At 37.7% G+C, this 11710-nt stretch overlaps 1 long non-coding RNA gene across 1 annotated transcript; it reads left to right on the forward strand.

The window, feature by feature from the left end:
- Positions 1-5030: 5030 nt before the first annotated feature.
- On the forward strand, positions 5031-9963 carry LOC107695196 (uncharacterized). The gene is made up of 3 exons (XR_001634969.1): positions 5031-5110; positions 5596-5706; positions 9782-9963. It is a non-coding gene; the product is annotated as an uncharacterized LOC107695196 (long non-coding RNA).
- The last annotated feature ends 1747 nt before the right edge of the window (positions 9964-11710 follow it).

The following is an 11710-nucleotide window of genomic DNA, read 5'->3' on the forward strand; positions in this document are numbered from 1 at the left end:
GCAGAAGATCAGACATCAGGCAGAGATCTATTGGTGCCCCTGAGGGAACCGATTTACCGATTTATGTGTTAGTTAAACCAAAACTTTTCATCACTTACCTTCAGTGAGGGAAGTCGTGGCCTAATGGTTAGAGAGTCGGACTCGTAACCCAAAGGTTTGAGTCTCGTACCGGCAGGGATTGTAGGTGGAGGGAATGTACAGCGCTCTTTCCCACCTTCAATACCACGACTGAGGTGCCCTTGAGCAAGGCACCGAACCCCCAACTGCTCCCCGGGCGCCGCAGCAAAAATGGCTGCCCACTGAGATCAGGCAGAGATCAGGCAGAGATCTATTGGTGCCCCTGAGGGAACCGATTTACCGATTTATGTGTTAGTTAAACCAAAAATTTTCATAACTCACCTTCAGTGAGGGAAGTCGCCACGACTTGTGGCGATAATGGTTAGAGAGTCGGACTCGTAACCCAAAGGTTTGAGTCTCGTACCGGCAGGGATTCTAGGTGGGGGGAATGTACAGCGCTCTTTCCCACCTTCAATACCACGACTGAGGTGCCCTTGAGCAAGGCACCGAACCCCCAACTGCTTCCCGGGCGCCGCAGCAAAAATGGCTGCCCACTGCTCCGGGTGTGTGTTCACTGCTGTGTGTGTGCACTTTGGATGGGATAAATGCAGAGCACTAATTCCGAGTATGGGTCACCATACTTGGCCACATGTCACGTCACTTCACTTCACTTCACTTCACTTCATGTTGTTCCAAACCTGTAAGACTTTTGTTCATCTTTGAAAGATAAATGTAGATCTTTTTAATGAAATCTGAGAAATTTCTGCCCTTCCATTTCACAGTTTATGCAACCACCACTTTCAAGCCTCAGAAAGGTAGTAAAGTTGCTGTTTTTTTGCGTACACAAGGCATCTGTTAAAAATATCTTCATTTGTGTTCTGCACAAAAGGGTCTTATGGGTTTGGAGCGACATGAGGGTAAGTAATTAATGACCGAATTTACATTTTTGGGTGAAATATGTTCTAATGTGGTTATAATTGGTCCTTGTTCTGTTTTATAAACATTTTCAATATTTTAAAGGTTTATTTTGAAAAATTATGTTTATACAGAAAAGATGGATTCATTTGATGAAAAGTTACAGTAAAGACTTTTAAATGGTTAAAAAAAACTTTCAAATAAATACTGCTTTTTTGCAAGTTCTATTCAAAGAATACTGAAAAATATCATGGTTTCCACAAAGATATTGGGCAGCACAACTGAAATGTTTCTTGAGCAGCAAATCAGCATATACATTTTGCAATGCATTCACATAGAAAATAATTATTTTTGTAGTTATATTTCACAATATTACTGTTTTTATGTTATGTTTGAAAATGTAGGCTTAAGATTTTTTTACGTGAAAGATGTATTTAATGTGTCAATAAATGTTTTGGTACTCTTGTGAATTGTCTTATTTTGACAGTAATTATGAATATGAAATATAAATATAATCAATTAATTCACGGTTGTAAATAGGCCTGAAAATGCGTCTTTTCACCTTCCATTTTTAAACCAAATTTAGATGTAATTTGGACGTCTTTTTATAGACGTCTTTTCGACGACTTGAAAAAGACGTCTTTTCACCTTTCACTTTTCAACCAAATTTTAACGTTGTTTAGACGTCTGGCATTGACGTCTTTTCAACAAGTTTTTGCTGGGTGGGAAGTAAGCCCCATTGTGGCACTATCAACTGTACCACCTTGGAAATTCATAAAGCCATCTGTAGATATAAGCCTTCAACAAATGTTAAAAGAAAAATCTAAAATAATGCCACAGAGGATAATAGTTCAAAACTACATGGACCTTTATCAAGACAAACTATTCATATTTACAGATGGATCAAAGCAGCCAGAGACAGGCCGTACTGGGGCTGCTTTCTCCATTTCGCATTATGAAATAGCAGTTAAAAAAAGAACAGCAGATCATTTATCGGTGTACACAGTAGAGCTTTTAGCAATTTTATTGGCATTACAATGGTTGGAAGGAAATAAACAGAACCAAATTGTAATCATAGCTTCTGACAGCTTATCTGCTCTATATAGTATTCAATCTGGGAAAACATCATGTAGACAAGATATCATATACCAGATATTCAACTTACTTTTAATACTGTATGATAAAGGGCTGGATGTTTCCTTCCTTTGGGTTCCTGCTCATGTAGGGGTGGAAGGAAATGAGATTGTAGATATTCTGGCAAGAGGAGCAATAAAGCATGAAACAGTTGATATACAAATACTGTTATGTGGAACAGAAATCAAATCCATTATTAAGGGACATACAAACAAAATATGGCAAGAATACTGGGACATAACTGATACTGGACGACATCTGTATAACATACAAAAACAAGTAGGCTTAAATAGTATCAGGCACAGCAGGAATCCAAAGGAAGGAAAGATAATTACACGTCTTAGAATTGGTCATGCTGGTTTAAATTTTACATTACAGAGAATAGGAAAACACCCCACTGGTCTTTGCAACCACTGCAACACACAAGAGACAGTAAAACATATTTTATTAGATTGTAAAAGGTATGAAGAAGAAAGAAGTGAGTTAGAAACACAAGTTTCACAAGAAACACAAACACAAAATCAAAATGTGTGGGGAAGTTGTGGCCTAATGGTTAGAGAGTCAGGCTCGTAGCCCAAAGGTTGCGGGTTTGAGTCTTGTACCGGCAGGGATTGTAGGTGGGAGGAGTGAATGTACAGTGCTCCCTTCCACCTTCAATACCATGACTGAGGTGCCCTTGAGCAAGGCACCGAACCCCCAACTGCTCCCTGGGCGCCGCAGGAAATCTGCTAGGAAAAACAATATCTAGGGAAATACATAGTGATGTATTAATGAATTATTTGAAAAATACTGGGATAAGTATTTTCTGGGAAAAGAAATTAAAAAAAGAAAAAGAATATATATATATATATATATATATATATATATATACTATATATGTGTGTATATACATATATAGGTGGGAATATAGGGAATAAAGTGATTTGGTGTGGTGATTTTAACGCCCATAGCACGTTGTGGGGGAGTAACAAAAATGATTTGAATGGGACGATTGTTGAGGATATGCTTGATTGGGGAAGGTTAGTATGCATTAACGATGGAAGTAATACAAGAATAGATGTTAATCGTGGGCGTGATTCAGCATTAGATTTAACGTTAGTGTCTGATAATTTAGCTGGAAAGTGTGAATGGAATGTAATGAAGCAAAGTACTATAGGAAGTGATCATTTTCCTATTGTTATTAAAATTGGGGTGGACATAACAAAAGTGGAAGTGGTGAGAAATCCAAGATGGAAGTTTAACACTGCTGAATAAAATAATTGTGTCAAAATAAAATGGCTGAAATTAACTATTCGGATATGGATGTAGATGAGTTAAGTAATAAAATAAGTGATGTACTTAGAAATACAGCAGAGGAGGTAATTGGCAAAAACAAATCTAAAAACAGAAGAAAAGCGGTCCCATGGTGGAATGAAAAATGTAGTGAATTAGTTTGTAACAGAAATAAAGCCCTTAGGAAAGCAAGAAAATCGCTAGTGTTCACTGATTTTATTAATTATAAAAGAGCTCAGGCAATGGTGAGGAGAGAAATTAGAAGAGCAAAGAAAAATTATTGGAGAGAGTTTTGTAATAAAATTGGGGTAGAAATTGAAATTAATGAACTGTGGGGTATGATCAGGAAAATGGGAGGAATTCAGAGGAATACTAGCATTCCGGTGTTAGTTGACAACAACAATATTGCAGTAACTGATAGTGATAAAGCTGAAATATTAGTGGAGACATTTGTTAAGGTTCATAGCAATGCGAATATATCAGAGGATATGAGGAAGTACAGGGAACAGTGTGTGATGGATAATGCTCAGATATTTGTAAAAAAGAATCCAGATGGAGGCACACTAGATTCAGATTACACATTGTATGAGATGAAAAGAGCATTGGTGGGGATTAAACAGACTTCTCCTGGGAAAGATGATATTTGTTATGAGATGATTAAACATTTATCGGATGTGTCATTAAATATGATATTAGGACTCTTTAATATGGTTTGGGAAACAGGGAAGTTGCCTGATGCGTGGAAGCACGGGGTTGTGGTGCCGATCGCCAAACCAGGAAAAGATCAATCTCAGACAATCAGTTATAGACCAATATCTCTGACTTCCAATATTTGCAAACTTATGGAACGAATGGTTATGAATAGATTGTCATATGTTATTGAGAGCAAGAACCTGTTTCCTGCATATCAGAGTGGATTTCGGAAAGGGAGGAATACCATGGATTCAGTTTTATGTTTGGAAAATGAAATTAGGAAGGCTCAAGTTAAGAAGGAATTAGTAGTAGGTGTGTTTTTCGATATTGAAAAGGCATATGATATGTTGTGGAAGGAGGGTTTTTTATTGAAATTGGATAGTATGGGAATTAAAGGTAAAATGTATAACTGGATATTGAACTTTTTGTTTGGAAGAACAATACAAGTGAGAGTGGGTTCTGCATACTCTCGGGTTCTTCCAATAGAGAATGGAACTCCTCAAGGTAGTGTAAGTAGTCCTATTATTTTCAACTTAATGATAAATGACATTTTTTCTAATATTGACTTTGGTGTGAGCAGGTCATTGTATGCAGATGATGGAGCGTTATGGTTTAGGGGGCGAAATGTTTTGTATGTGGAAAAGAAAATGCAAAAAGCTGTAAAGGAGGTTGAGGATTGGGCAAGGAAATGGGGTTTCAGATTTTCTGTGGCAAAAACGCAGGTAATATGTTTTTCAAATAAGAAAATTAATCCTTCTCTGAATATAAAAATGTATGGGCAACAGCTAGAACAAGTTAATGTAGTCAGATTTCTAGGAATGTGGATGGACTCAAAATTGAACTTCAGAATACATATTCAGAAGCTGATAGAAAAATGTAAGAAAGGGATAAACATATTAAGATGCTTGTCTGGAGTTGAATGGGGGGCTAGGCGTCAATCAATGGAAAGAATACCAATCCGCCAAAAAACTCGAGAGAATAAGAAGAAGAGGAAGAAGAAGAAGAAGATCTTAGTCTTCAAAACACGAGCAGCAGACAGGTAACGCGGAAAATGGACATTTATCCTACCGTAATGTTGTTGTAAACTTAGCGAATGCAGTAGCATGCGAGTTATGCTTAATTATAATATAAGTATCACTCGATTGCTCCCACATTTCTGACATTTGTTTTATCCAAGGATTGGATGAAACAATCCTTGTTTCCCATTAAACGGCGCTAGCATAGTTTAGCATGTTCTCATGTCATTAGCTCAAAGAAATGCATTTAGTGAAATTAAATCTAATTCCACGTCTAACTCTAACGTGCAAGAAATTTATATCTTTGATTTAATGATAGCTAGCACAGTCATCCATGTAATACAAACATAAAGTTTACAATATCAACAAAACTAAACATGAATTCAACATGATTAACTTCTTGATTCTCACTGTTTTGTTTAAAAGTTAATAATGTTTAGTAATATTATCATCATCTCCTTATTTTTGTTTGATGTGTGCATTCTATTTCTATCAACAACTTTAATAGAATGCCAAGGAAAGAAAGAATCAAAAGAAAAAAAACACAAGGAAATCTCTGATGCAGCCAAAGGTAGCATCCTCCTCACAAGTTGGCTAAGGAGAGAGAATAAAGATGAAGGTACTGTTTACATTTTTTTGTTTAAGCTAATAAGCTATTATACTTATATTACAGTCCATAACATACTTAATGAGAAGTTTTTATTAAAGTAATAATTCACCCAAATTGATAATTCTGTCATCATTTACTCAATCTATATGTAGTTTCAATTCATGACTTCCTTTTGTGGAATATTTACAAGATTTGTTTTGTCCATATATTGAAAGCCATTGGGGAACAAAATGGAGTCCCCATTTCCATTCATTATATGGCCAAAATTATTATGTAATTAAATTTTATGTTCCACAGAAGAAATAATGTTTATTTTGGGGCAAACCATCCCTTTAATATAAAAATAATGTAATGAAATTTGTTTTTCATAGAGAGTTGGAGTTCAGATAAGGAGAGTATTGAAGAGATTCAAGGGAAAGCAGTTGAGACAAGTGAGAAAGATGAAGGAGAGGTTAGAGCCAATGAGGAAGAAAGTGAGATAAGTGAGGAAATACAAGGAGACATTAGGCCCAGTGAGGAAGAGATGAAAAGGGAGGTACAAGGAGAGATGATTCAAGAAAAAGATAGAGAGATAACAGAGGAAGGAGCTGCAGAAGCAGATATTGAATACCGTGAGGAAGAGATGAAAAGGGAGGTACAAGGAGAGATGATTCAAGAAAAAGATAGAGAGATAACAGAGGAAGGAGCTGCAGAAGCAGATATTGAATACCGTGAGGAAGAGATGAAAAGGGAGGTACAAGGAGAGATGATTCAAGAAAAAGATAGAGAGATAACAGAGGAAGGAGCTGCAGAAGCAGATATTGAATACCGTGAGGAAGAGATGAAAAGGGAGGTACAAGGAGAGATGATTCAAGAAAAGGATAGAGAGAAAACCGAGGAAGGAGCTGCAGAAGCAGATATTGAATACCAGGTTCAGGGTACAAATAAACAAGCCATTTACCCATCCTTGATGACCTTACAGTTTCCAACAGACCCAGCTCATGTTGATCAGCTTAAAATAAAGGTTAATAGCAACTATATACAGTTCTGCTGCTCTCTTGGGCCATGTCAACCATGTAGCTGGCTTTCCAAAAAATCCACAAGGACGGTCTTTTCAGAGCCAGTGGTATGCTGGTAACAACTGGCTGGAGTATTCTGTGGAAAAAGATGCCATGTACTGCTTTAGTTGTCGTCTCTTCTTGACAGAAGACAAGTTTAAAGCCAGGACTGCATGGAGAACAACTGGAGTTGTCAACTGGAGGAAGGCTGTTGAAAAGATCCATGAGCATGCAGCCACTGAAGCCTATATGATCAGTATGGTGATGTGGGCCAACTATAGAAAGGGGCCTTTAGTTGAAGCTTTTAAAGCTCAGGCTGCAGAAGGAGTTACCAAATGAAAAAGAAAGACAGAAGAACAGAGAAATCCTGTTTCGCTTAATAGACATCACAGTATATTTGGCAAGACAAGGACTGGCATTTAGGGGACATGAGGAAAGCAGCACCAGTTCAAACAGAGGAAACTTCCTTGAGTTTGTGCACCTCTTAGCGGAATATGACAGTGTCCTCAGAATGCATCTTGAGTGTATACAGATCACTCAATCCCAAAACAAGAAGCCACAGGTGACACTTTTATCCAACAGGACCCAAAATGACCTAATACGATCTCTTGGAACACAAGTAAGGAATGTCATTCTGAAAGAGATTAATGAGGCCAAGATATTTTCAATTCTTCTGAATGAAACTACTGATGTGTCACACTCAGAGCAAGTATCCTTTGTGGTCCGGTTTGTCCGTGACATGCAAATAAAGGAGCGTTTCATCCAAGTGTGTCACGTTAAATCAACAACTGGCCAAGACTTGGAGGAAGTGGTAATGGCCCTTCTTTCAGAAAATGGGTTGAATGCTGAAAATATCCGGGGTCAAGGCTACGATGGTGCAGCCAACATGAGTGCTAGTTAGTTGCAGGCTAGAATTCAGAGGCAAAATGATAATTCTGTAATAATGAAAAAGCACTCTTTGTGCACTGCCAAAGTCACCGTTTAAACTGTCACTGTTTAAACTTAGTGTTAGTGGAGACTGCTAAATCAAGCCCCCATTTTGTGCATAATTTGGTAGAGAGGCTCTACACTTTCCTGTCTTCTTCTAGCAAGCGTCATGCTGCCTTCATAGAAATGCTTAGAAAAGAAAAGTTGTTGTATGCTGAAGAGAAAACCTGGGAATTAAAATAGCTAAGTGACACACATTGGGCCTGTTGAGAAAATGCCTTAAAAGCACTGCAGAAAGTCTTTTCTGCAGTTATGCAGCTGTTGAAAAAAATCTCAGACAGCAATCCACCTGATCCAGCTGCAGGTGATGCTCTAATGTTGTTTCGCAGCATAAATTGAGTTTATGCTTTGTTTGGAGGTGGCCACCCCAGTGTTTCAGGAGACTACTGTTGCATCAGCTGCTCTTCAGCTTAAAGATGTTGATCTAGCAGTGTCATACACACTGGTGGAAGGAGTGCTAAAAAGGCTTCAAGAACTGAAGACAGAAAGTGAATTCAAGGTTGTCTTTGAAAAAGCAAAGGAGCGGGCTGAGGCTGCTGAAATTGAGTTTACTGACAAAATACCTGGTGAGTCAGGACCCAGAAAAATACCTTGCAAGGTATAAGTACAGTTCCAAGTCAACAGGAGAAGACCATCACCCTGAGAATTTGGAGGAGTTCTACCGAACATGGGTGTACTACACCTTTTTGGATACCATCACTCAAGAGATGCTCAGACAATTCAAAGGAAAGGATAATAGTTCAACTGGCATAATCCTCAAAGGCTTACACAATCTGACAGTAGCATCCAAATGGTCAAAAGGAGTAGAACCTGGTGATGCTGAATTTGTCAGAACAGTTAGTAAATTCTACGGGATTGAGGAAGAAAAGGTCTTTACAAAACTTAAAGTGTTACGTGCATCCTACTCATTCACCAAAAATAATGTCCAGGAAATGCCTAAAAGACAATGAGATTGAGTCTGTTTTCCCCTCTCTTCCTGAACTCCTAAAAATTTATGCAACATTACCTGTCTCCACTTCTACAGTTGAGAGGTCATTTTTTAAGTTAAAACTTGTGAAATCCAGTCTTCGAAGTCTGTAATGAAGAGAGGCTTTCTGATCTACTGCTGCTCTCCATTGAGCTAGACATTCCAATTAATCGTGAGGAAGTCATTCAAATATTTAAAAAGACAGCAGAAAGACGAATACTGATTTAAATACAGGTAATTTCATACATTATGAAGTTTAAAATCTGTACAAAAAATACATTTGGTTATGTTTATTGAAGTAATATTTGTTTTCCTTTTTTTTTTTTTTGTGCCCTTTTTGGTCCTTCCGCCCCTGCCCCACTGGTCGGCAGATTGTTCGAGAATCTTAGTGCTCATCGCAGCTTGCTTCTTTTCACTGTCCCCCTCTTTAATTATCCGTCTGGTCGGTTTGATCATACTTTTTAATTGTTTGGAGCGTCTTTGTAAGCAGATGATCTTGGGACAATTTTGCTTCCGTCTCTGACGCGAGCGACTGTTCAACACGCCGTCTTGCCCGGAAGCCAGTTGTATGAATGAATGAATGGCTTGCGCTACCAGTTGTTTTGGTTTCATCAACAGCCGCGTGCACCACCTGCTGGTGAGCAACTGACAGCAGATGGAGATCATGCATCGGTGCTCTACTGCTATTCTTGCCAGTTCCCTGATGTGCAATGCCGAATTTTCTGGCGAATTTGAACCACTGAATTTGTGGAAGCGAATTTGTAAAGTGAAATAAAATGGACCGAAAAGTGCCTGTCGAATATTATACATCGTTTTTTTTTAAACCGATTGAATATTTTGGAAGTGAAATCTAGACCGTGAATATGAATTATTTAATTTTTAATCATGAAAATGTGTGTGAAATGTTTTAAATTGAAATATTCACAGCTTAAATATACAACTATGTTGGATTTCAGGCCCTAAAAATGCAAGCCCTGAAAATACAAGGCATTTAAATACAAGCACTATTAATGCAATGCATTATTTTTTCAGTTAGTGCAATTCAACATGCTTTTTTGTTTCAAAGACATTTGTCATTATTTTTCTTCCATAGTTGAACATCAGTTGGCTCTAGTACTGATGCTACTATTACACACTGGCACATCGACAGTAGAAGTCCTCACTTACCAGCACGAGGACCTGGTCACAAGGCAGATATTCATATGCACACGCTGCCTCCAGGAAGCCACATGAGTAAACACTGCACTGCAACTGAGGACACCACCTGCTCGCCATGTCCAGACTCAGAGGACCATTTCACACAGTTCTGGAACTACTTACCGAAATTGCTGTATTGCAGCACTTTCTAGGAAATCAGTACATTAAGAAAGAATGCTCTGCTACTAACAATAGAGTTTGCCAGTGTAAAGAAGGCTATTTTTGGCAAGCCAACTTCTGCATCAAGCACGCGGAGTGTCCATATGGATACGGAATGGGATTTTAGACATTTCTGGGGTATTATGTTTTTCTTTGTTTTTGTTTCTAAATTACATTAGTCAAACGTTTTTAATGTGTTTAGAGGTACCTTACACAGTGATACAAAATATGAGAGGTGTGCGCGAGGCACCTTTTCTGCGGTCACGTCCTCGACATCGCCTTGCGTAAAACACACCGAGTGCAAATCAATGGATCTTCATGCGGTGCTGAGGGGAACCAGCTGGCATGATAACATATACTCAACATGCGAAAATCTCCAGAATAGTGTCTTAATTGGTCATCGATTCCGAGTCATACATAATTCATATGTAATTACATTTTTAGCTGACTTGCCCTTGAATGTTTTTGCATTGTGGTATTCTGACCTGTAGAGGACAGCACAGAGTAATTAAAATACATTTACACAAGCATACTTTGTGCTAAGATTCTCTGGTGCACCCACCTTAGTCAATTACTAAACACAAAATAAAATCAAAATATCAAGTATTCCAGACAGTTGTATGGAAAATAGTTGTATAAACTATTTTATAAACATTCTTAACAAATTTGTGTAGCGTTACCAAAAAATGAATGACATGACTAAATAATAAAACAAAATTCTTATTTTAACATTTTATTTTTGATTTAACTATTTAAATAGCTGTTTTAAGCTTATTTATATAGTACAGCAAAATGTATGAACATGAAGACAAAGTCACTGCCTGTTTATTTGTGACGTTTTTTACAATTTCTGTAAAGGTGGTTTATCTATACTGAAAAAGTTCCTGCCAGACTTCTTTGCTCGTGAAAAAATACGCTAGTCCAAACTACAGATTTGTGAGACATCATCTTGGCCAGAAGCTGCAATGGAAACATTCCCTCTATTCAAACCAATCACTTACATCTTCCCATTTCAGAGTGGATTGGAGGTGCTAGTATAGACCAGCTCAAAAAATTACCCATGCAACTCAGACATAGCAACATCCACAACACTGCCGTCAATTTCTCAAATATTTTCAAGGAGTTAGGGATCTCAACTAGTAATTGTGAATAAGCTTTTTTTTGGGGGGGGGTAGTCCCTCCTAAAGGCAACTAAACAGAGGTTTTGTTGATGTGCATTGTTTTGGCTTGTATTTATAATATGTATAGCACTGTGCTCTTTTCATGTGATGAACAAGCATGATGTTATGTTGGGGGCTGAAAGAGGCATTAATCCCCTAAAAACAATAAATAAACAACTTGTTTTAATGTTTAAACGAGTTGTGCTTTCATATTTAAAACACTACTGTCATTAGGATTGTTTCAGAGGAAATTTAGCCCTGTTATTTCACTGAATGAAATAACAAAAATAAAACATAAGATTTAGGATTTTTGCTACCACGGGATAAATTCAAAGACATACAATGCATCATATTTCATGAAATCCTCTCAAACAAGTACTAGCTGGTAAAATGAAACACTGGTACATTCAAGTAGGTGGCATAGTCTGAAATGTGAATATTAAGTTTATCTAACACAGAATACAAGGCTTCATCTCCACATCTGTCCACACTGTCTTAAAATGCAG

Source organism: Sinocyclocheilus anshuiensis, unplaced genomic scaffold (genome assembly GCF_001515605.1).
Source record: "Sinocyclocheilus anshuiensis isolate Anshui unplaced genomic scaffold, SAMN03320099.WGS_v1.1 scaffold1395, whole genome shotgun sequence".
Taxonomy (NCBI): domain Eukaryota; kingdom Metazoa; phylum Chordata; class Actinopteri; order Cypriniformes; family Cyprinidae; genus Sinocyclocheilus; species Sinocyclocheilus anshuiensis.